Here is a 23515-nt window from a genome sequence, read left to right on the forward strand (position 1 = left end):
TGCTTGAGGACCGGAACTAATTATTAAGAGTAAGTATTTATCACTGTAAAAGTATATTGGCGGCTGCTTTTTCTGATTTCTATGCAGAACTGTGCTGTAATAAATGATCTAAGAATATGGAGTAGTGTTACTTTTTAAACATTGTTCTCTGGTTTACTATAAAAATGTATAGTGCTCTTTGTTGTATTTTATTGTCTTATTATTATAAAACCTACATCACTGAACAGAACATTTAAGATTTTAGTTTAGTTTAAGTTTATTGAAGCTCAAGGGTGAAGAATGTTGTTGTTCACAGTAATGTCTTGGGTAGTACTCATTTTGTTTAAGACTGACCCCTATGATGTTTGTGGTATACAGCTAAGAGCACTCTAAGATGTGGATATTGACCGGGTGGTAAATAGTCCTGTCCTGGCACCATGATTGACCCTTATTTGCCCCGAGGATATTGTCGTTGAGCTTACCAGTTTTGCATAACAGGCAGATGTTGCAGATGGTGTTGTTGAAACTAACCCACAAAAGGAATTCTGTTAGTTGAATCTTAACAACTGGTCTGGTGGACTGGTCCATCTAACTGTTTTGGCAGTTTCTGTTAGAACTGATGAAGCCTCTTGGATGAGAAGTGAAACATCTTCAAGAAACTCAAACAGTCCAGTTGCTTAGTCTGCCAGATTTACCACGACCTGGATGACTGGGAGCCATCACAGATATGATACAAAAGATTGCTCGGTCTCCCAGAGCAGGAGCATGGTTTGCATTGCCAGCAGTAAGTCAGACTTGTCTCCTGTGCATGTTGGAGTCCAGCATGGCTCATTATCTCTGGTTCTGTTAATAAATTTCATGAACAGAGTCTCTACGAGTACAAAGGAGAGGTGAAAGCAAGTCCCGTTGACACTTTCTTTACTTGACAATATTCTGAATTCAAATGACCAGTTTTACCAGTAAATGCACTCCAATGTAACTTACAATCTCCAAAGATCTTATGGTAAAAATATGTACACTTGGTATATTTGTCCCATCTTTGCTCTCAGATGATCAGTCTCATTTTATTTTTTTATGACAGTTAATGAAAATGATCCACTGATTATCATCAAAAAAGATCCATCATTTTTTTCTGCAATATCTCAATATCTCATGCAGGCAGTCTTGTAACAATTAATACCCAATTATATCCTATCACAATAGCACATAGCCTGAAGCCAAAGTAGTTATATTCACGTAACTCTTACAATAATTGTTCATTTGAAAGTATTTACATTGCTAATTCTGTTGTAATTTTGCCAAGTTTTATTAATTGCTAAAGGAAGTCAACCAAACAAACAAAGTTCACTTGTTTCATTATTTTCTACAATGGAAGACATTTTCAATACAGCAGTGCTGACATCATTCAGGGGGAATGTATTTATGTGTTTTAGGAAATGAAATATGTCTAACCTTATTTGCTGTCTATCGCTATGCTTTCTTTGTAATCCTCTAATCTATAACTCTCCACCATTTAGCCTTAGGCAGGTTTGAGGCTGAAGGTGATGTACAGCCCAGGAGACAACCATGCTTCTCTTTTATTTGAATTTCATATGTGGATTTTCATCCACCAATGTACCCACTCACTAAAGATGCATGCAGTGAAGGTGCCATTGCTGAATATTCATGAGAAAAAAAAGTTCCACAGAGATAATTGCTTTTAATACCTTAATATTATAATGTCTACTGATGTCAAGTGTTTTAAATGATTAGACCCTAATCAGTATAGTTTAGGCTAAAGGTGTTAGGATCCACCAATCGGATTTTAATTCAGTCTTGGTGGTTGGAGGAGAAGTCGTCTCAATCAACCAATATTTATTTCTATAGCATCTGTTACAATCATAATTGTGTCTAGGTGCTTTACAGAATCCCAGGGCATGATCCCCCAAAGGAAAAAGGAAAAAAAAGCTCCCCTTTAACAGAAACCTTGAGCAGAGGAGAAACTGCCTCATCCCTGTAAGCAGAATCCTCTCCTTCTGTGTCTTGAGCAACCTTGAAAAGGGTTTTTAAGGGTTGGGTCTCTGCAGTGTTTTGGTGGGCTCAGTAGGGATGCCCCTGGTGTGAGGGCCGTTTTGAACAGTCAGAGTGATTGTGTGATGGTTATGATGCATTCACAGAAAAAATGATGGTGGCTTGTCAGAGAGAACGGTTAAAACTGTGTGTGAAAATAGTGCACACTGAGTATTTTCCCAAGTGGTGCATCAGGGCCAGCAGTGTCTCTGGAGTCTTTCCTTCATAGTCATTAGATGTGACTGTGTGGGAGCTGCAGGCTGGTAAAAGTGGTGTTCTGGTTAGCAGTGTGTCTCTTTATTTCCTCTGACAGCGCGGCATCCATTTTTTAAAAACTTATTTATTTACCAAATGCTGAACAAATAAAGGTCCAAGGGTGACCGGTAAGTTCAAAGTACCTTACACAATATATACATTTGTGTTGAATCATCATAAACTAAGGGCTTTGCGAAGTCTTCTTGAGTATGTCATTTGCTCTAGAGCAAGCCTTTGTTTTGCATCATGGTAAAAAATCTGCAGTGGGGTCATTTTTCTTCAGCCAGAATTTTGTGATAGCCTGCCAACAAGACCGTAAGAGGATAAATATCATTTTCAACCAACCCATCTGGCATATTTCCAAGATAGAGAGTTGTGAATTATACCCTGATATCGACACACATAACCTTTGCAATGATTTTTGTCCCTTCTCTGCAGAAAATCTGGATGCAAGTGCAGGGGCAGAAACATGAGCCTGACCAACCGTGATCTCTCCACATTCCCTCCAGTATTTAATTTTAATGCTGTTGAATGTCAAATTGGTCTATTTATTTCACATTGGGGCTCTGTGTTTAACTGACTTTAAATTTGTCAATTTAAATGGGCTTGCTCTTTTTTTTTCTTTTAAGTGTTCTTAAGGCATAGGTTCCTTTTAAATGTACGCCAAGAAAAAGCTTATGGTTGCTGGATGTCTCCAGCAAAGCCACGCCTGGACTGATGGCAGCGCTGTGCCGGGCCCGGACCGTGGTTCTTGGGCACAAAGTGGACGCTGCAGGGCCAGAACTGACAGGCTCAGAGGCCGTTGGCTCTCTGTTCGGAATCCGCTCTGTCAGGATAGAAAAGAGTGCTGCAACTTTGGAAAGAGAGGAGCCTCCTTACGGACTACGGCCCGGGTACCGAACCAGACTGTGGAGATCACTTTCCGCATATTGTTGGATTGCAATACCTCTCGTGTGTCACTGCCAATCCGCGTGTTCTTTAAATGAAGACTTCAAGTAAACAAATGCCAATTTCAAAATGTATTTAGCACATAGAATCAATTCAAGATACAAATATTACAGAGCTCCGGGCCAGTTCATAACCCTACAATAACAGTCCATTGTCAGGGCATGAAGTCTGACAACCTAACTATCCCTTGACCCAGTCTTTTATAGAAAGACATATGTAAATTATTGATGCTAATTCAGTCCAATCCAGTCCTTCTTCTTGGATGACCTCATCTTCTTCTTCTTCCAGCCTCATTTGGTGTTGGTGCAGTCCTTCTTCTCCATTGTCTTCCCAAATGGCCAGATCAGAGGTCATATTCCTGTCCAGGAACTTATCAATCACCAGTAAATTATGCTGTCACGTTTTACGATAAGGGTCTACCATTTCCTGTCTGCCTGGCTCCAACTGTCTAAGCAGTATTCATGTCAAAGAAGGGTCAACTGACTTCTTATCTTTATTCCACTTACTAAACATTCTACCATTCCTAACTTCTAAAGTGCTTATAGCAGAAACATATGGTACAACACATGCTAACAAGGGGGGACTATCCAACAAAAGTACCAGTATATGGACTGACAGGCCGGGAGGAGATGAAGCCCGTCCATGCTGAAGGGTGCTGTACCCTAAGACCACCCCTAAGAAAAAGAACCGGCGACCTCCAGTGAAGAATCCTACAGTTTTATTTATTTATTATTTTTAAAGGGTTTTTTTTCCCTGTAAATTTGTAAATAAAGCATTTTGGTAAAAATCTAATCTTTTTGTTTATTTTTGTACAAGTGGTTTTCCTTCAAATGGTTTCAGTATTATAGCTAAAAAAAATCTTGACTAAACCCAAGTTATACCAGCAGTATGTATGTTCAATATGTTCAGTGAACTCTATTGGGACCCAGTTTTAGAGTGTATACGTGTACTACCCAAGAGGGGGTTACAACCACATTGCTCCTGTACTCCAAAAGCTTCACTGGCTCCTGGTCCAGTTCCATATCCAATTTAAAGTTCTACTGCTAACATCCTTCTGCCCCCTCCCTCCATTAAATTTGTGTCTCTTTCATTGTGTTTCCTGTGTAAATTGTGCATTTGTGTCTACGGTGAGAATTGAGAAAGGTGTCTTCAAATAAAAATTATTTTGTATGTTAAAGATGCATTCTGACTACTCCCCAAATATTCTGAGCATGGTCATTAAGATAGGCGGACCTGAACAGAGATCTTTCTTTGCCATAGTACTTACTCTGCATCCAGACTTTTTTTAATATATTGTTTACTTCCAATGAGTATACCATGTTTTCCTGTCTTCTGGCATAGTGGGTTACCTAAAGGTTGATGAATACGTTAAAAAGGTTGGGGCTTAGGTGGCAACCCTGCCTGCCTCGTAAGTTGAAAACCTAGACTGCCATCAACCTTAATCCTTGCTGTAGGGGAGGAGTAAAGTTCCTGAATACAATGTATAAAATCTTTAAAGAAGCCAAATTTCTTTATAACTAGAGGAATCTGTGCTCGACTCCCTGGTGATCCAGGGTTTTGGGTAAAACCCTGAACCATTTGATAGGGACCAGGTCAATAAGGTTTCTGACATCGTAAAGACCCGTGTAAATTTCTGCAGGCTGTGATATTTAGTCTCATAGCGTACAGTAAACAAGTGGTCCTGCAACTGAGAGCGAGTTTCCTCCAGGCAATATCCCATTCCCTGCATAACAGTCGCGTACAACAGAGGGACAGAAAGTGAGAGGTGACCTGAGCTATACAGGCGGGGAAGCGGGTGGCATTGTAAACATGTTAAATATTGCGATGAGCACGGTCCAGCGTTTTCACCCCCTTCACTAACTTTACCTCTCACGTACTGTACTTCTCAGAGGCCTCTGAGTGAACCAAAACCCTCTGTATCACTGGAGCTAAGACCGTAAATGATCAATGACTGAACTATCTGCTGTAACCATGGTGTGTGTAGAGTAACAGGAATCCATCAAATAGGGGTTTAGTTGGAATGGATGCATAAATAACGAATCTATATCTTTTTGCTACAATTTTTATGAACTGATAATGTGGGTTTCAACTCCTATGTCAGCCTGGCAATATCCTGAATTTAAGTTTAAATTAATTTAAAACCCTTTGAGATAGAAATAAAATTTTCCTTTGAGTTTCTGATATCAACTTGTGTATGATTTTTAAGAGAGATAAAATAACCAAAATTGTCTGCAGCCTTGCAGAAATTGAGCAATTGGCCATTGACAAGAAAATGGTGTTTTTCACTCCTACGCTTTTCTTTCCCTGAAACAATAGCAGAATATAAATAACCATCCACTCAGTAATACAGGCTAGAAACACTAGAAAGATTCTTTTGTTAGAGTGCATCCGACTGCAGGTGTATTTCTTTACATTTTCCTTAATGTGTGCATATTACTGAACTGCCTATTTATGAATGGCAGTAAACACAACCTGACATTAATATGATTTGTACCATGATTCATATTTATTACTAGCAGCTGACTTTAGAGGGGTTAAGTAATGAATTTCATCCACTGATTTTGTTTTCGGTGACTGACTTGGCTGTACAGAAGAATTTAGATGAAGTGACACTGTCACAGTCAACAGCAACAAACTGAGTCAAAGATAAGAAGAGCTGTCAGAGATTAGACTCTCTCCTGGCAGCATCTCAACCACATAAGGAAGTACTTAAACACCCAGGAAGAATTTAAAGGATTAAAGTTGACTGCAACTTTGAAGTGATAGATACATCTTAAATGGAATAAGGCAGTGAGACAGCTCCGCTGGATTCTACATGCTACCTGCAGTCTGGATGCAGTCGTGAAGAAGTGGCCACTGCTGCGATTCCTGCAGACGACAGAGGTTCATGCCTGTGTGTCACGCCCCTGGCATGAAGACTTTGACATTCACATAAAGGACAGATGCAGTAAAACACATTATCTTTCAGTCCAGTGACAGCACTGGCCATGTGGCTGGGAGGGGAAGTGGATGTGTCCTTCTCTTGCATTGGTGACTCAGTTTGAAGTGCTGCAGCCAAATATGGGATCTTCCTAAGGGCATGTGTGTCTTCATTACCTGCCACTGGTGAAGGATAGTTCATTCCAAATGAGGAGGGATGAATCCATACGACAACGCACCTCTCAGAGGTCGCTACACAAAAATATTTATATTCCTGCCAAGAGAGGCGCTACTCCTCAATCCTGAGATTGTTTCTTTGCTTTCAAATGAAATTACCGTGTTATGGAAATGCAAAAAAAAAAAATCAGCACCTACCACTCGAAAACATGCAAATGCAAATTGCTGAAGTTGAGGTAATTGTAAATGCTTATGCTATTGGAGAAATATGCTGCTTAAGCTATAGGAAAAAATATATAGGATATACGATACCTCGCTCGATCATTTATAAATCAAATATTTTAACAAATTGAATGTTTCAAACCTTGTATTATTTTCTTGTTCCAAATGTTGGGGAAAATTAAATCGCAAGCAATCAACATAACGTTAAGACGTGAAACATTTAACAGCTTGGTTGGACTGACGTAGAGATTGAGGAGATCACTATATACCTTCCCTCTCACAAGGAACCTCACCTGTTCACTCAACACGAGCTCCATCACCTTAAAAGCCCAATTGCATTTCTAGTGAGGAAGGGCCATCGATTATCTGCAGATAATGAAAAAGATCCAAAAAGATCATTGCAGTCCCACCTCCATCTATCACAGACATCTACATGCCACTCAGCACTGTTGAAGATCCCAAACATCTTAAACCTAATATTTGGGGAAAGTTACCAAGGAATTCAGGTTGTCATAACTAGAGCACGAAACAATTTCCTTCCCCAAGGCAGGACACTTTACTGATCAACAGACGCATGCTTTCGTCTGTCTTACCATACTCAGCAACATGCACGACGTAATTCTGATAAATAATTGTCGACCAGGGGACAGTGGTGCACAAGCATTTTATCATAATCTGTCATGGTAAATACTCGAGCTAACTAGGAATACACACACAAAATACCCCAATTTATTTATTTTTGAGTTTTACATGAAATTAAAATGAATAAAATCACAATGAATACCACAACAGAGTACTAGGAAATGTCGTAAATGCAGATTTGGTTACTATGGATAGATAAATGCAAAATGTATAAAGTATAAACAGTTTCATTCATGTATGTTAGCCATTTGAAAACATATGTAATCTGTATTGTATTTGTGTCAGCACTAAAACGGTAATTATTCTATGGATACCGATCAGGATCCATTTGCACTAGAGGTGATGGTTTAGCCTAGAGAAGTGATGTTAGGAGTTCCTCCTGTATCCTGTGTCACAGTGTAAAACAGGAGATAATGTCAGCACTGTCAGGATTAATCCGCCTCAGTTGAGGGCAGAGATTAAGGCCATCTGTGAAAGTGGGACAACATGGCATCAGTGCGTTGCCATGGCACAGCTTGATCAGCGTCACTGCGCTTACTTGAAGAGCATTCAGAAGCTGTCTATGCTGGGGGATTGCTTTGCTCATAAATGTATGACATCCCATAGATATTTCGAAACATTGAACACATGCATTTTTTTTAAAAAAACCTCATTACTGTCATTTTAACTCAGCACAACTTTTATCTAACAGGATTTATTATCTTCCAATGCGGCTGACAAACTACACTCTCCAGCCCATTTAAATCACACCATCGTAGAGAGAAACATAAACAAGACAACTGCATACTTAAACTGGCTAATTACAAAGGGATAAGATAATAATTTACATTTAATAAACACTTTCATACCTTGTGTTTTCTAAAGAGAGACGTCTTTTTCACACTCCCATATGTTGTTAGGGTGTATGATTAATGCTAGTGTGAACTCTAGCACTAATTACAGAGCCAGATGACGCTAAAATGGCAGCAACTACTGTATCATTAGCGGAGGCAAGCCATCGCATGAGGAAGGAGAGGGAAGAATGGAAATACATTTACACATCAGCACTACCAAAGACATTAAATAGAGCCTTTTCTCTCTTTTCTGAGTCAAATGAACACAATAAATTACTATGGTCGCCGCAAATAAATTGCATTACAATAAATGTTCATGCATAAACAATATACCATTAAATTGAGTAGAACACACAGCCATACAAAATAAACATATGTAATGTACAGCATTTATTTTAAGGTATACAATTTGGTTCCTCTGGTTGTCTCAGGTTTGAAGGGTTCCGTCCCCCCGACGGCATGTTTCAGCTCCGAGTCTTGAGATTTCAATGTACTCAGCAGAGATTTAAAACACCATGCACTCGATGCACCAAAGCCGCCCGAGAACATAACAGAGCCTCCTCTGTGTTTCACGGTGAGGACAGGCCTTTGTTTGCTATAGCTATGCTGTAGAGTTGATGTGTCTTGCCAAAAGGTCCAGTTTTGTCTCTGTCCAAAGACCATGAAGCTTTGTGGCTTTTCAGTACTCCCTGAGACAAATTTCAGTCTTGTTTTTATGATTTGTGGTTTCCTCCTTGGTCGTCTACAATGAGGTTCACTTTGGGTCAAACAATGACAGATCGTGTGAACCACTGTTTGGATTATTGTCCCAGCGCTCTTTATCTGCTGGATTGGACTGTCCACTATTATTATTTAAAATTTTCCCCTTATTTTTCCTGTATTTCAAATTGTATTCTAGTCAATAAAATAGCCTTTCTATGTAGCAGGATTGATTACAGTGTTAAATACTTTTGGCACATAAGAGGATTTTTAGCAAATATTTAAAAAAGAAGAAGCTTTTTGGACAAGGTGCCTCAGTTGAGTTCATGTTGGGGTTGTTTTTTATGTGGTTACAGAAAAAGAAATACTTCCACTTGTGAGCAGTTAAGGTTGCCTGAAGCTGTCCACAGCATGATACATATGTTTGCCACCCCCTCAGACAAGAAGTTCAGGTTCTCTCATTTCTTCTCCTCAATACATTGTTCTGAATCTATACTGCAAGTCCTCACCTTAATGAATAATTACATGTTATATCCCTCACAGTTCCAGTCAGTCAAGTATTAGTAATAGCCCTGGGTTGCAATTACACAGCTGTGGGGCAGACATTGAAGTAGACAGAGTAAAATCAGCTAAATTTAAAATCCAAGTACAAACTGAAATAACTCAGGCATCCAACAGTTATTTTCCATCACATGACAAATCTGTCAACATCTGAAATTGAGTTGTGGAAATGAGACTTAATAAGACGGTGCTCATCGCTGGTAGCGTCTCTTGTTAAAAAGTATGTACATGTTTAAATTAGATGTGTTACCTACACTTTATAAGCATAAATAAAAGCTATGTTTTAGCAGAATTTTGAAGCGACATAGAAATAGTTTGCGGGTTCATTTCCCACTCTCCCACAAAACATACACGGCCCCCAGATTCAATCAATTAGTTAACATCAGTGGCATTCATTTTAACTGGCATTTTAATTTGGGGGAAAAATATTTCTGGTTCTAATTATTTGTATGTTCCTAAAAATATTGCCCACGTTTTGTTAAAATTATGTCCTTACATCTTTGCCTTTAAAAATGGCCTAAGAGATCACAAGGGCTGAAAAATCAGCCCTATTGAGAGAAACAATAAGCACTTTGCATCTTATGGGCACTCATGTCCAAAGCCTCATGCTTCATCTTCCTCCTCCTGAGCCCCAACCCACCTCTATTTTACTATGTAGCAGGTGAAGTCGGTACTGCAGAATAAAGTTACATTTGGAAGTATTTTTATCCTATTTTCATGGTAAAATTATCAAAAACTATTTTGAAAAAATAAATGAAACTTGCAGAACATGGTTTGATGACTGAGTTAAAAAGATGCAATATTTACGATTCACCACAATGCTGAGGAATTGAGAAAGTATTTCTGGTGTTACTCGGTCCAAAATTAGTCATTAACTGTAATTCACACAAGGAAAATGGCTGAAAGGAACAAACAGCAAATGTGGGGCCCGTTTGCAGAGACGACCTCCAGAGATGTTGGAAAGAAGACTCGTGAATTCCATACCGTGGACAGATGGAAATGTGTGGTCTTTTATTATTTGTTTTTCCTGGAAACACATCAATGCTACTGGTATTCTGGAGCAGCACTGATTTCCAAATGTGTCAGTCACAAGTATTTTGTGAAGATTAGGTAAAGATCATTAGAAGCCAACTGGTAAATATTGCTTACAAAAAATAAAGACATTTATTTGTGCTTTTTATTGTTTGCTTTTGCACAGCCTTGTTAAAATAGGTCCCTATCATTTGTTTTACTTGGTATTACACAAATTTTATGGGCTATCATGTTCTCTCTTATCTCTCTTTCCTATGACACTGGAGCTTTCCAACGTGGTGGGGAAAAAAGGAAACTCAAAATGCAGAATGTAGCTTACTTTAGCTATAAAAGGGCGAGCGATCTGTTTACTGGTTAGACTGGGGCAGCCATCTTTGAAAGCCAACTCGGTGGTGGTGAGGAATCTCCAAATTTCCGAGTAGGAAATCTGAATTAGGAGGGGCATTTCAGCTGAAGCTTCCAGGTTGGAACTGCAAAATTCCGAGTTCCAAGTACATATGGAATGCAGCATAAGTACCTCACACGGTCAGCCTCCTTACTCAACCTTTTTTGTTTGATCTTTTTTGTTCTTGGCCTAGAGGCCTCAGCAGCCCCTTTTCACACACGCAAAGACAAACACCTTTGTAAAAGTATACTGTAGATAGATCGTAAGTTAGCTTCTTGTTAACCCTATAAAGCCTGACACATCAAAAAATAGCCAGAAAATTCTAATTTTTTGGAAATTAGATGTTTATTGAACCTTTTAACAAAATCCCATTTTTTTTTAAATTTTGTTTATGACATTTTTTTTGTATCAAATATGATACATTAGGCGATTTTGGCAACTTTTAACTCACAACTATGTTAACTTTAGACACAAAAACAAAGTTTGCCCATAACATTTTGACAATATAGAACATGAACAACAACATTTTTCTCTTTGGTTTTTTTGCATAGCACTTTTTAGCACAAGAGGCACACTGCAGCCTCTTTTACGGGGTGGTGTTGGAGTTGGTTCTGGAGAGGACAGTGGTCTGCCACACTTGATTTTGGTTTAGAAAAAAGAGACGTCTCAGAATCTCGCGTATCAAATATGATACAAACGGCTTTAAAGGGTTAATAAATGTCTTCTAAACAAAGCTGTTGTCTGTTCAGTATTGGACAAAAGTGAATTCTGCCAACATCTACACCAAATTTCATCAAACCTAACTAGCTGTTAATGTAGTAATTCTGGGTCTAGATACAAAGTTAACTTTTAATCAGAATGCTAAATTGACAACTTTCTGTGGGATGGAACAGTCCCTACCCCCACATTACTGCAGGTCAGACGCCTAAATGGTGGTTCACCTCCATCAGTAGCGCACATATGCATTCTCACCTTGAGAATAGAGAAATGTTGCCTTGAGGTACCATTTACAGTTCAAGGATTGATCCCCTCACTTAGCCCTTTTTTAGACACAATTTTGAGGAACAATGCAGCGGCAGTACTGAGAGAGAAAATAATACAATCAGTGTCCAAGGTAGTTTTCTCTGTCAACTGGACTGGGTTTCTTCTCTTGAAGACGTTTCGCCTTCTATCCAGAAGGCTTCTTCAGTTCTGAAATCGCTGGGGAGAGAGCTTGAAAATATATAGCCCCTGTGGACCATCTGCATGCTAATGATCTGGGTGGTCACCTGAGAGTCGTTAGCAGGGTCGTTGGTCGGGTCGTTCACCTAGTTTCTGTTGAGGTGTCTCCCCTTTGTCTGCTGGATCACATGGTGATGAGTCACTGGGTCTCCTGGAATGGTGTGAATGTTTGTTTTGCAAAAACAGCAAAACAAACATTCACACCAATCCGTTATATTCAGTAGTGTTAGTGCTGGTTATGACCCCTGATTATACCAGCACTAATAAAAAGGAAACATGGGAGGCAATCACACGTGCAGTGGACGCAGTGTCAGGAGAAGGACGCTCAGTAGCGGAGGTGGAAAAAAAAATGGTTTGATCTTAAATCTGAAACCAAAAAAAACATAGCTAAATTCCGATGGAAGACGCAACGGACTGGAGGAGGAACAGCAGACACCAAAAGCCTGTCCGAGTTGGACCAGCGCGTCGGGGGCCATCATCGGGGAGACAGCACTCTCAGGTAGGCTATATGGGGAAAATCTAATACTGTAATTGTAATGTTATTTATTTTAATTGATTGTTTAATTTCCCCACCTCTTTAGGTGTACCATCAGCTGAGTGTTTGGATACAGACCTGGGCCCCGAGGCAACACTGTCACCCCCTCCCTGGGCGTCATCTGTACCAGAGGAATCGGAAGGTTATTTATTTTCTGGAATAATAGCTTTATTTAAAAATTGTAGTACCGGGGGAGTTTACCATAGTGTGTGTGGTATCGGAATACGTATTGGACTGAGGGTCGCAGCCATGGCTTGACTTATTAGCCTATTTATTTACAAATGAAGTCCCACAGAGCCAACCTGTGGAAGGACAGACGGAGGCGTCCTGCAGCCATACCACCTCCAACACGCGTACTCGGTCCCTTGCCTCTCCACGCCTGATTTCTGACGCCGTGTTGAACAATCAAGAAAGGATGGCTAACACGCTTGATAAAATTGCCTCAACCCTGATGAATATAGCCAACACACTTAAAGAAATCAACGAGAATGTAAAAAAAATAAGAATGTAAAAAAAAAAATAAGAAACCGGCCTCTCTTTTTTCTTTTTGAAGTGAATCAAGACTGTTAGACTGAAATTGTGACAATAATGCATTTTATTCAAACGGGCAATTAATTGCGCTCGAACGTGAACCACGCGCCTGCAGTCTGGCCCCATAAATAAATAAATAAATATGACAGAATTATCATTGTAATATTGAATTTTATTGAACTGCACAAGAGAAGAAAACACAACCATGCCAACATGTCGGCACTGAAATGTGCGTAAGAGGACTCCTGAGTTTGTTCTTACCTACGCATAAATCCAGGATGAGAAGAAAATCATGAATGCCACAATCTTCGTAAAATATTCGTAAATGGGACTTAAGAACAAATTTGTTCGTAAGAACGGTTCGTGAATGAGGCCCAATGATCCCAAGTCAACAGTTTTTTTTGTCCTCGGGGTGAAAACATGTTTCATTTCCGGTTGAGCACATCTTTTAGAGTGCAGAGTGGTCCCATTTTGCCACTGTCTTGCTCAATTTCAGTTGGCATGTAGATTGCTTTTCCACACGATTGCAAAGCTGACTGGTATGATGGCATCTGTCAAACTGTCTCACTCTGTGTTGATGTGTGGCATTACATGAATTTTAGCAGTAAAAAAAAAATATTGTGTCATTTAGCACACTAAAATTCCTTTTTTACAGTGTTTCACTCTTGGATTGGATTTTACTTTTATTGAACTTGTCTGTAATGGGATCTTACTTGCACATTGACCTTTATTATCCCGACTCCCTCGTGCCCCTGCCCTTGACATTTTGCCTATGGACTTTGGCTATAGTCACTTTGTTTTGGCTCAGTTCTCATATTCTTGTGTGTATCGGTACTCGTCTTCCGTTGGCTTCTGTTGCTTTCTACGGGTTCAGAGGCTGATGGTAGAATCCCACGTGGAATCCAGTAACCTCAACCGAACCCAGGCAGCAGCACAGCACACCTTCCTCCTACCTACAGGGTAATTAATTTGCACATAGGGGAATTCTGAACCAAAGATTGCACGGTGGGGTCCTTCTGATTGAGTAGGCACTAGTGCAATTTGATGCAGCTTCTCACCCATAACTTTTAAGGGTTTATTTTAAGTGTTTTACGGTTTTATGGATTGTGTAGTTACCCTTGAGTGACAGCTAATCTCATTCAAGTGATATCTCCATTGTCCTGCTGGAAATTCCATTTTGAAAACTCAGAGACAATTAAATCTTTTTGGGCCGCCACTCACTGCCCTCCCAGAAGCATCGACTGGGTTGCTGAACACAGTGCATTCGCTAGCCTAGCTAAGTTGGATAATGCTAATTTCAACCATGACAACAACCATGACAACTTCAATCTGTATAATATCTGCTCTGTTATCGGCAAGGGACATTTGTTTACATCTGCAAACTCCATGGCTCAGATTGCAGAGAAGGTTTCACAATAATTGCATGAAATAGAAAGTCCTGCCATTCTTTTTTCATCACATTGAGTGTCTTGCATGTAAATTGTCTGGACCCAGAAAGAAATACAGTATTCAGATTCAGATGTGTCCCACACGGGGAAATTTACAGTGCAACAGCAGAAAAAGCATGGAGAAAAAAATCTAATTTGAGATTAATAGAAAATATATAGAAAATATACAAATACAATACAAAAAATACAATTACAAAATATAGAATAGAAAATATACAAAAAAGGATGTGTGTGTGTATATATATATATATATATATATATATATATATATATGTGTGTGTATGTGTGTGTGTGGGTGTGTGTGTGTATAATAATCCAAGATAAATGGAAAATCAGCCCTTGTATACCTGTACATAGTACAAAGAGTGTATACAATATACATATCAGAATATGTGTGTTATTGGGCATTATGTTTGTTGTGCAGCCTGACAGCAGCCAGCAGGAAAGATCTGCGATACCTCTCCTTCACACAGCGAGGGTGGAGCAGCCGCTCACTGAAGGAGCTGCCCAGTGCTGTCAGGGTGTCCTGTAGGGGGTTGGACGTGTTGTTCAACATGGATGACAGCTTAGCCATCATCCTCCCGCTTCCCACCACCTCCGCTGAGTCCAGGGGGCATCCCAGGACAGAGCTGACCTTCCTTACCAGTCAGTCTGTCAGTCAGTCAGTCAATCAATCAATCAATCAATCAATCTTTATTTATATAGCCTTTGTTACAATCAAAATTGTTTCAAGGCGCTTTACAGAATCCCAGGGCCTGACCCCAAACAAGCAACAGTGGCAAGGAAAAACTCCCCTTTAACAGGAAGAAACCTTGAGCAGGACCAGGCTCATGTAGGGGGACCCTCCTGCTGATGGCCGGCTGGGTAGAGAGAGAGGAGAGGGGGGAGGACAGGTAGAGGAGAGAATAGGCATAGATCATAGAAAATACATACAGAAATGTCCCTGTCCGTGATGCTGCTGGACCAGCAGACTATCCCATAGAAAATGGCTGATCCCACTACAGAGTCATAGAAAGTCCTCAGGAGTGGTCCCTGCACTCCAAAAGACCTCAGCCTGCTATCTTCCTTCTTGACAAGGGCATCTGTGTTGAGTGTCCAGTCCAGGTCATTGTTTAAGTGAACACCCAGGTACTTATAGGTCTTCACAACATCGAAGTCCGTTCCCAGGATCTTCACCGGAGCAGGTTGTTACACCTGCGGAGATCCACCACCAGCTCCTTGGTTTTATTGGCATTGATCCGGAGGTTGTTCTGCAGGCTCCTGTTCACAAAGTCCTGAATAAGTCCTCTGTACTCCGTATCATCCCTATCAGTGATGTGGCCGAGCAGAGTCATCAGAGTACTTCTGGAGGTGGCAGACGAACTGTATGAAAAGTCCACGGTGTAGAGGGTGAACAGGAAAGGAGCCATAACTGTTCCCTGCCGGACACTGGTGCTGCAGAGAAGCCGATGTAACTCGGAGCCCTTCACTCTCACCAACTGTGGTCTTTGTGTGAGCAAGTCCAGAATCCATGTTGTGAGGTGGTGATCCACCCCTGCTACCTGCAGCTTGTTCCCCAGCAGCCTGGGCTGGATGGTGTTGAATGCACTGGAGAAATCAAAAAACATGATCCTCATAGTGCTTCCAGCCTTCTCGAAGTGAGTGAGAGAGGTGTGAAGGAGGTAGATGACGGCGTCATCCACCCTGATGCTTGGCTGGTAGGCAAACTGCTGCGGGTCCATGAGGGAGCTCACCAGTGGGCGCAGGTGGGTGAGGATGAGTCTCTCCAGCATCTTCATCAGATAAGACATCAGGGCTACCGCCCTGTAGCTGTTGAGGTCCTTGGGGTGCGGTGTCTTCGACACTGAGATGATGCAGGACGTCTTCCATAGCTGTGGCACTCTCTCCAGCTTTAGGCTCAGGTTGAACATGTGACTGAAAATCTCACACCGCTGGTCTGCGCAGGACTTCAGGAGCCTGGAGCTGATGCCATCCGGACCTGGCTCTGTTTTTCTTCAGGGCCTTCCTCACCTGGTGTGTTGTGAGGGACAGGCTGGAGCAGGGAGGCGTTGGTGGGGGGATGGGCATGGGCCAGAGTATGAATTGTCGGGCATGTGTGGGCTGAAGGTCATGAGAGAGGGGGAGGGGGGACAGGAGGAATAGTGGATTGGGGGACAGACAGTGGTGAGGGTTGCAGCAGAGGAGACTGGGCTGAGGGAGGGGTGGGTGCCTGATCAAATCCATTGAAGAACAGGTTCAGGTCGTTTGCCCACCCCCGGTCTCCCACAGGTTGGGATTTCTGCTCCTTGCAACCCGAAATGGTCTTCAGTCCCTTCCAGACCCCGCAGATGTTGTTCTGCTGCAGCTGCCTGATCTTCCTCCTCAGTTTCCTCTGCACAGACTTCAGCTCCTCCTTGTCTCCAGACACAAAAGCCCTCTTCTTCTCCTTCAGGAGAGCCTTTATGTCTGGGGTGATCCAGGGCTTGCTGTTGGGGAAGCTCCATACAGTCCTGGTGGGTACGGTGTTCTCCACACAAAAAATAATATAGTCAGTGATGCAGTGGGTAAGATTGTCGTCCCCATGGGCGTTGCTGAATACCACAGAGTTGAATTGAAACAGTCTTTCAGGGCCTCCTCGGCTTCTTCGGACCATTTCTTCACTTTGCGGGTTACAGCAGGCTGCCTCTGCCTCCTACAAGAGGTTTATGCACAGGCTGGAGGTGTACAAGGTTGTGGTTGGCAGAAAATAGACACACTAAAGATCACTTACTGGTCCAGTGGGTGCCTGTGTTCTTTGTCTAAAAAGAACAAGAAACAAAAGTTTGAGCACAAGTTAACAAAAGTATGGCAAATTATTGTACTACAAGCCTGAAAGATTTCCAATTCTTATTATTTTGAACACTCACCAAATGAGGCAAATAGAAAGCAGACAGCACTGCTCTTCTTTCCCTTACTTTACAGTTTGTTCTACATCAAACTAGTAATAACCTTTAACCTATAATGCCAACTTTTACTCCTCCTGGTTGTCCCAGCATGTGATAGATGTGTAGGATCGCCTTTTACTTGAGAGTAATAGTGTACTGAGATAATTACTGACAAAATACAGACATATTCTATAGAATCTATAATAACAATGGTACATGGAACATTTTCACCAATTAGTAGCTAACTTCAATTGTGGGTGCATTACCCCATGGTCCTGAATGTTTGCCAGCAAAGAACTATGGCCCAAGTTAGTGTCCTCCAGCTAGAATGAAAAGGTACTGGTCATTTCTCGCGCGACATAACTGTCCTCTGTAATAACTGTAATAATAGAGTGCTGTAATGTAGTATGTGGCACTCTAAAGTCCCAATAGACCGCCAAGGTACCAGGAGGCTGACTCCATCTCTACTATCAGATTAGACTTCAAACCTTCCTCTTTGAAAAAGCTTATTGTCATTAATTCTGTAGTTGCAGTTACTATCCTAGACAGACATTATCATACTTAGGGGGTCATCTAAATATTAGGTATGCTTAGTTATGCTGCTATAGGCCGAGGCTGCCGGGGTCCAGAAGCATGATCACCTCATCACCAGGCTGCTGGAACCCTGCTGGGTCATGGTCTCCTCTCCCCTCCCCTCCTTCCTCTAGGCCTCTGTTTGCTTTAATATTATCATTAATGTGGATTTTGTATGGGGCTGTAATGAACTTCTTTATAAAGGCAAGCATATTTATGTACATATGGACATACGAACATTTGTCCTGTCTGGCAACCTAAGGAAAGTTTGAGCTCAGAAAAATCCCATCCTGAAAACAAAGCCAGAAGTGATTACCTTTTTCTATCCCTAGAAGTGATTCCTGGCAGTTGTTTTTCTTTCTTTCTTTCTTTCTTTCTTTCTACCCTGATTAAATATTCATTTTGTGCTCTCATGTATTGTTTTTCAAACGCTTGGTTACGTCGATGACATTGTACGGGCTTCTGCCTCTCGGAACAGCAGCTTTGCAATCATTGCGAGTTGCTGTCTTCCTTTTTGGTGTTTCAAGTGTACACACAGTGGAAATGATGTGTGGAAAGTTTGCCGCACTGCCAGTCAATGCTATTCTGCTAGTTGCTACTGGCAGACTTCAGACACACGCCAACCTTTCCTAGTGGCCACTGGTGGCACTGTAGAAAAATCTCCGTCAACAAAACAAGGTCAATGACCAGACTTTGTAGTCGCTACATTAACACATACATTTTGACCTTTAGACGATTTTCCAATGTCAGCATTAATTACGATTACGAGTATTGTGCTCATGAACGAGCATGCTTTTAAGGCCTGATTATGCTTCTACTGACTGTTGCCTGTTTCCTTATACAACTTTCAGGTTAAACGACAGAGGGTGGCTTCTCTGCATAATGTACTTTAAGGTCCCAACATGCAAAGAGGGGCAATTTCATTACTTATATGTACAAGCAATCACTTTCTAAATGGACAGCAAATAAATTTAGATCAACCTTGTCAAAACATTAAAAGTTACGACAATGTGAAGTAAATATGGAAAAGTGACAACCAGAAATGATGTCATTGTGTTAAACCAGTCTCTTGGTCTTTGTATGGTTTGTGATGCCTCTCTGCATAGTTAAAATTTTTGGAGGTGCACAACGCAACTTTGCAGCACTCACAGATGATGCAATACTGACGCAAACCCCTCGGAAGCTACGCAGACGTAGAAGCATAAAAGGCCTTCAGGTACCAAGGGGCACAAATGAATGATAAAACAAAGACAAGCGTTCTTTTACACAGTTCTAGGTGCTGCAATTTTTTGTGTTAGTGTCACATTTATTGGGCACTTGTTTGCCGGAATGGCTAATATTGGTATACAAAACAGATTTAAACTTGATTTGTATAGTGCATTTTATTGAAGAAATGCAATCCACATTGATTTACCTAAGAAAAGACAGAAATAAAAAGTAAAAATACAATAAAATGAATATAAAAGATAAGATTACTGAACTAAGCAGTTAAACTTGTATTTAATACACACACAGACAGAGTGTAAACATACATAAATACATTTAAAAAAAGCAGAACTGAAAAGCTTTGGTGGAGCAAAGTCATAGTTGGGAGTGAAAGACTTGAATGATCACATCAAAACAATGACACATTAACAGAAATACCGGAGAATAAAATGTTGAAAGGTAGACACGTAATTGTCGAATGCTCAAATGTGGATCTATAAAAAGACATATAGAATAATAAAAAGCCTTGATAAAAGGAGCTTCCAAGGGTGATCCAGGAGGGAATGCATACGTTTAAAAACTGGTTATGTGATAACAAACTATCATTAAGCCTTTCAAAAACCAAGATGATGTTATTTGGAAATCATGAGAGAAATAATCAAGCACAGATACAGGTGGCTGGAGCATCACAAAGTGTCTCAGCTGAACACCTTTTGGACCACAAAACAATCCACATTCCCTATTCTTGTTTTTACCATATTTAAATGACTTCTAAGGTCAGGAACAAGAGAAATTCTCCAAAAAAGCAGTAATCAGGTAAATTGATAAGGAGACCATTCGAATTCATTATTCCTAAAATCACGCATTTTAAAATTGAATGCTCTGGTTCACTTTCAAACAGCACAAATTATTTATAAAGCAGCCAAGATACTCCGAGGAAATTTTCAGAAACTTTTTCAGCAAAGAAATATCATCTAAGGGGTGAACATAATTTAAAACATTAATGTGCTTCCACTGCATTAAATGTATTCAGCATTTCCATTTGTGGAGTGAAGGTGTGGAACAGATCGTGTGGGGAAGTGAAGCAACGTTCAAGCAGGAGGCGGTTTAAACAGGTACAAACGGTACCAGGTTTTTGTCCCACACATTTTTTATTCTTTCTTTTTTTCTTACAAATGTTTCCCCTCTAGCAACTTTGGTTGTTGTTATTTTGCACTTATGGGATTAATATGGGGAAAAAAACAATAAAAGGAAAACCAACACATGTGCCTATCCAACACACACACAAACATACACACAAACACACACTCACACACACACACACACACACACACATGCTGAATATACACTCTACTACTCAGACAAAAGAAAAAAAAAGCTGTCAATTTTGCCTTGTGGACCTTTGAGGTATACCAAGATGAAAACACTGCATTCCCTTAACCTTAATTCACACATCAAAACTTGCATTGAGACTATTGTTTTCAGAATAGGTCACTAGGTTTAACAAATGCAGCAAATGTTGCATGCTGTCAAAAGTCAGTGCAACTCATTTGCTCGCAGATTTTCAACTTTCAAACAGGCACAGGGTTATAACCACCCTTTTCGCTCATATGCCACATGATATTCTGAGAAATGTAACATTCCCTTGCTGGGAAACGTGTCCCGTGAAGGACAGATAAGACCTGTCACATATGAAATCTAATTCTGTCCCCCACCTCACCTTACTGGTAATGTCAGCAGAGATGTCACAGACACCACTGATAGAGAATAATCAATAGCCAACAAGTTTATTCCAGTTTTGTTGGACACCTAAAATGCTTATTTCAATATTAGACAGCTTATTTACTGAAAGGTCAATAGGTCTTTTTTAGATGATTGTTATTTGGCAGTAATGGATTATTGAGGGTTTTAAATGAACCCCTGAGGGGTAAAAATTGTGAATTCTTCGTAGTGTTGCTGTGCACTGAATATTGATAACAGTGGGCACTGTAAAAGTGATCTACCATTTGCATGAAATTTAAAATTACATGTACAATGATACATATCTGCATGTTTTAAATGATCTCCTTGCTTGCTGCTAAATAAAAATTGTCAATTAAGTTTTCTGTGATGGAGGACTCTTGAAAAGAAGTAATATTTTATGAAAATATTCCCTTTGTAGACCACTAAACGTGACCAGTTTTGTACTATTCGTAGTTAGATGCTGAATCTTCTAACAGAAGGTCTGAGGTGGCGGTTGGGGATTGTTGGGGACAGGCCCTGGGATTCTGGAAAGTGCCTAGAAACAATTTTGATTGTAACATATGCTATATAAAGATTTATTTATTGATTAATTGATTGATTGATTATTGATTGAAATATTGGATCTAAGAATAACAGATCACCTCGGGAATCACCCTTCTGAAAACAGAAAATATTGCATATTTGTTATTGACCTCCTGGTCAATAAAGCGGCCATCGGCACCAGAATCTACTAGGAAATTCAGGGAGAGGGAATCATCTTGCTAATAGAAAGTACCAGACAAAATCCGTCTAGCAGCCATGGAGCAGGAAGAGTGACAGCTCACCAGTGCTCCTGCTTGCATTGACCAGCTTGGCCAGAGTAAAAATACGCTCTCGAAGTCAGCCTCCTCTGCCTCTCCAGATGAGAGAGCTGTGCTTGTCCCAACTACATGGGCTCTCCGGGCTCTTTCGATGGTGGAGAGTGTACCAACACAGGCACTTCTGTCTGTGTCAGCGATGGTGGGGAAGAAAGAAATAATCGATGCATCAGCCTTCTCTCTCCCTTAGTCGATTGCTCTAACGGATGGAGAGGAAATCAGGGACTTGAGCTCTAGAGCAATCCCATCCTTGAGTAGCTCATTGAGATCTGTGAGGAAGACCCCATGAAGCTCCGAATTATTCCACCCACGCTGTCGCGTAAATCCGAAAATGAATCACATAGTCAATGAACGATTTATATACACCATATAATAAATTGATTAATGCAGGCTCAGCCCCGGTAGCTCGGACTGTGCGGAGACCTTCTGTCGCAGGGAGGAGGGACGGATTTCCACCGACACCCAGAGCACCTAATGTTGTGGTCTTGGCCCCTGAGTGGCTGAATTGTCAGTTGAGAAACATTGTAAACGGGCGAGTTTCCACTTTACAAAATGCTCATGTGGAGATTTTTCCATTTGTGGGGCGTCAGAAATGGCCACATTCCATTTTGCAGTGTGGTGAGGTTGACATTGTCATTCTTGTAGAACCTGGCTGACAAGTGATCCTCCTCCACAAGTAAGGTGGTACTTGGCAGCTATCACTGCCTGTCATGTGAGGTTTGGAAACAAACAGTGAGCCAGCATTTTAAACCAGCCAGCCACTGGTTTGACTTTTTAAGAAGGGAGCATGCAGGCTTGTCCCTGTGTGCAGACCTCTGGTACCTCCTCGTGAGCTGGCTGTAGCTTAAGGCCCTCCTTTCGAGGGGCATGCAAGGATAATGTTGGAAGTCCACCCAGACTTGTGCCTAAGGTGCTGGGTTCATGTTCTCCTATTGACCTGTGACTTTTACCACTTCAGTGGCACAGCAGCAGTCACATGTGTCATTTCTGGTCTGTGCAGTGCACGCTTACATGGATAGGACAAGGAGCATCAGAAGGAGTGATCTGTGTCCATCTCCTGGACTAATTCTCATAAGGGTAAACCTTTTACAAAGTAGTGCCTTTCCCACTGGGTGGGATGTGATGGCACCCAAATTATTCTGAAAGAGAACTGGGGTTATGTAAATAAACTAAATTTATTTCAGTTACTAATGCCTATCATCTAAAGCCAGTCTGTACATGCTCCTCTGACCTTTTACATCAACAAGGAATTTTCATTCCCGCAATTGCCACTCAATGGATGTTTTACTTTTTTGGACCATTCTCTGTAAACCATAGAGATGGTTCTGCATGAAAATCACAGTAGAAAAGCAGTTTCTGAAATACATGGACCAGCCCATCTGGTACCAACTACCATGTCACGTTCAAATTTGCATAAATCCCTTCTATTCTCTCTTCTGATTCTCTCAACTTTATTAAGTTGTCTTGCTCATGCCCACATATCTAAATGCATTAAGTTGCAGCCATGTGATGACTATGTGGCCATTTGTTTTAATCAATTGAACAGGTATACACATTTGAAGTTTTGTTTTACAACTCTACCACCAGGAGGGAAAGAAGATTTAATCTCAGAAATGCAGAACATTTTAGCCCTCTTAAAAATGATTATTCCTTTTTTGGAGTTTGGAAATAGTCTTCAAAACACAACTCAATTAAACCCCAACCTTTACCTATTTCATCATGTCCATGGATCTCTTTATCTTTTCTAACCAAATCAAAGTTTGAATCAGTTTATTTGGATCGATATATGTTGTTTGA

This window comes from Takifugu rubripes, chromosome 19, assembly GCF_901000725.2.
Source record: "Takifugu rubripes chromosome 19, fTakRub1.2, whole genome shotgun sequence".
NCBI classification, from domain to species: Eukaryota; Metazoa; Chordata; class Actinopteri; order Tetraodontiformes; family Tetraodontidae; genus Takifugu; species Takifugu rubripes.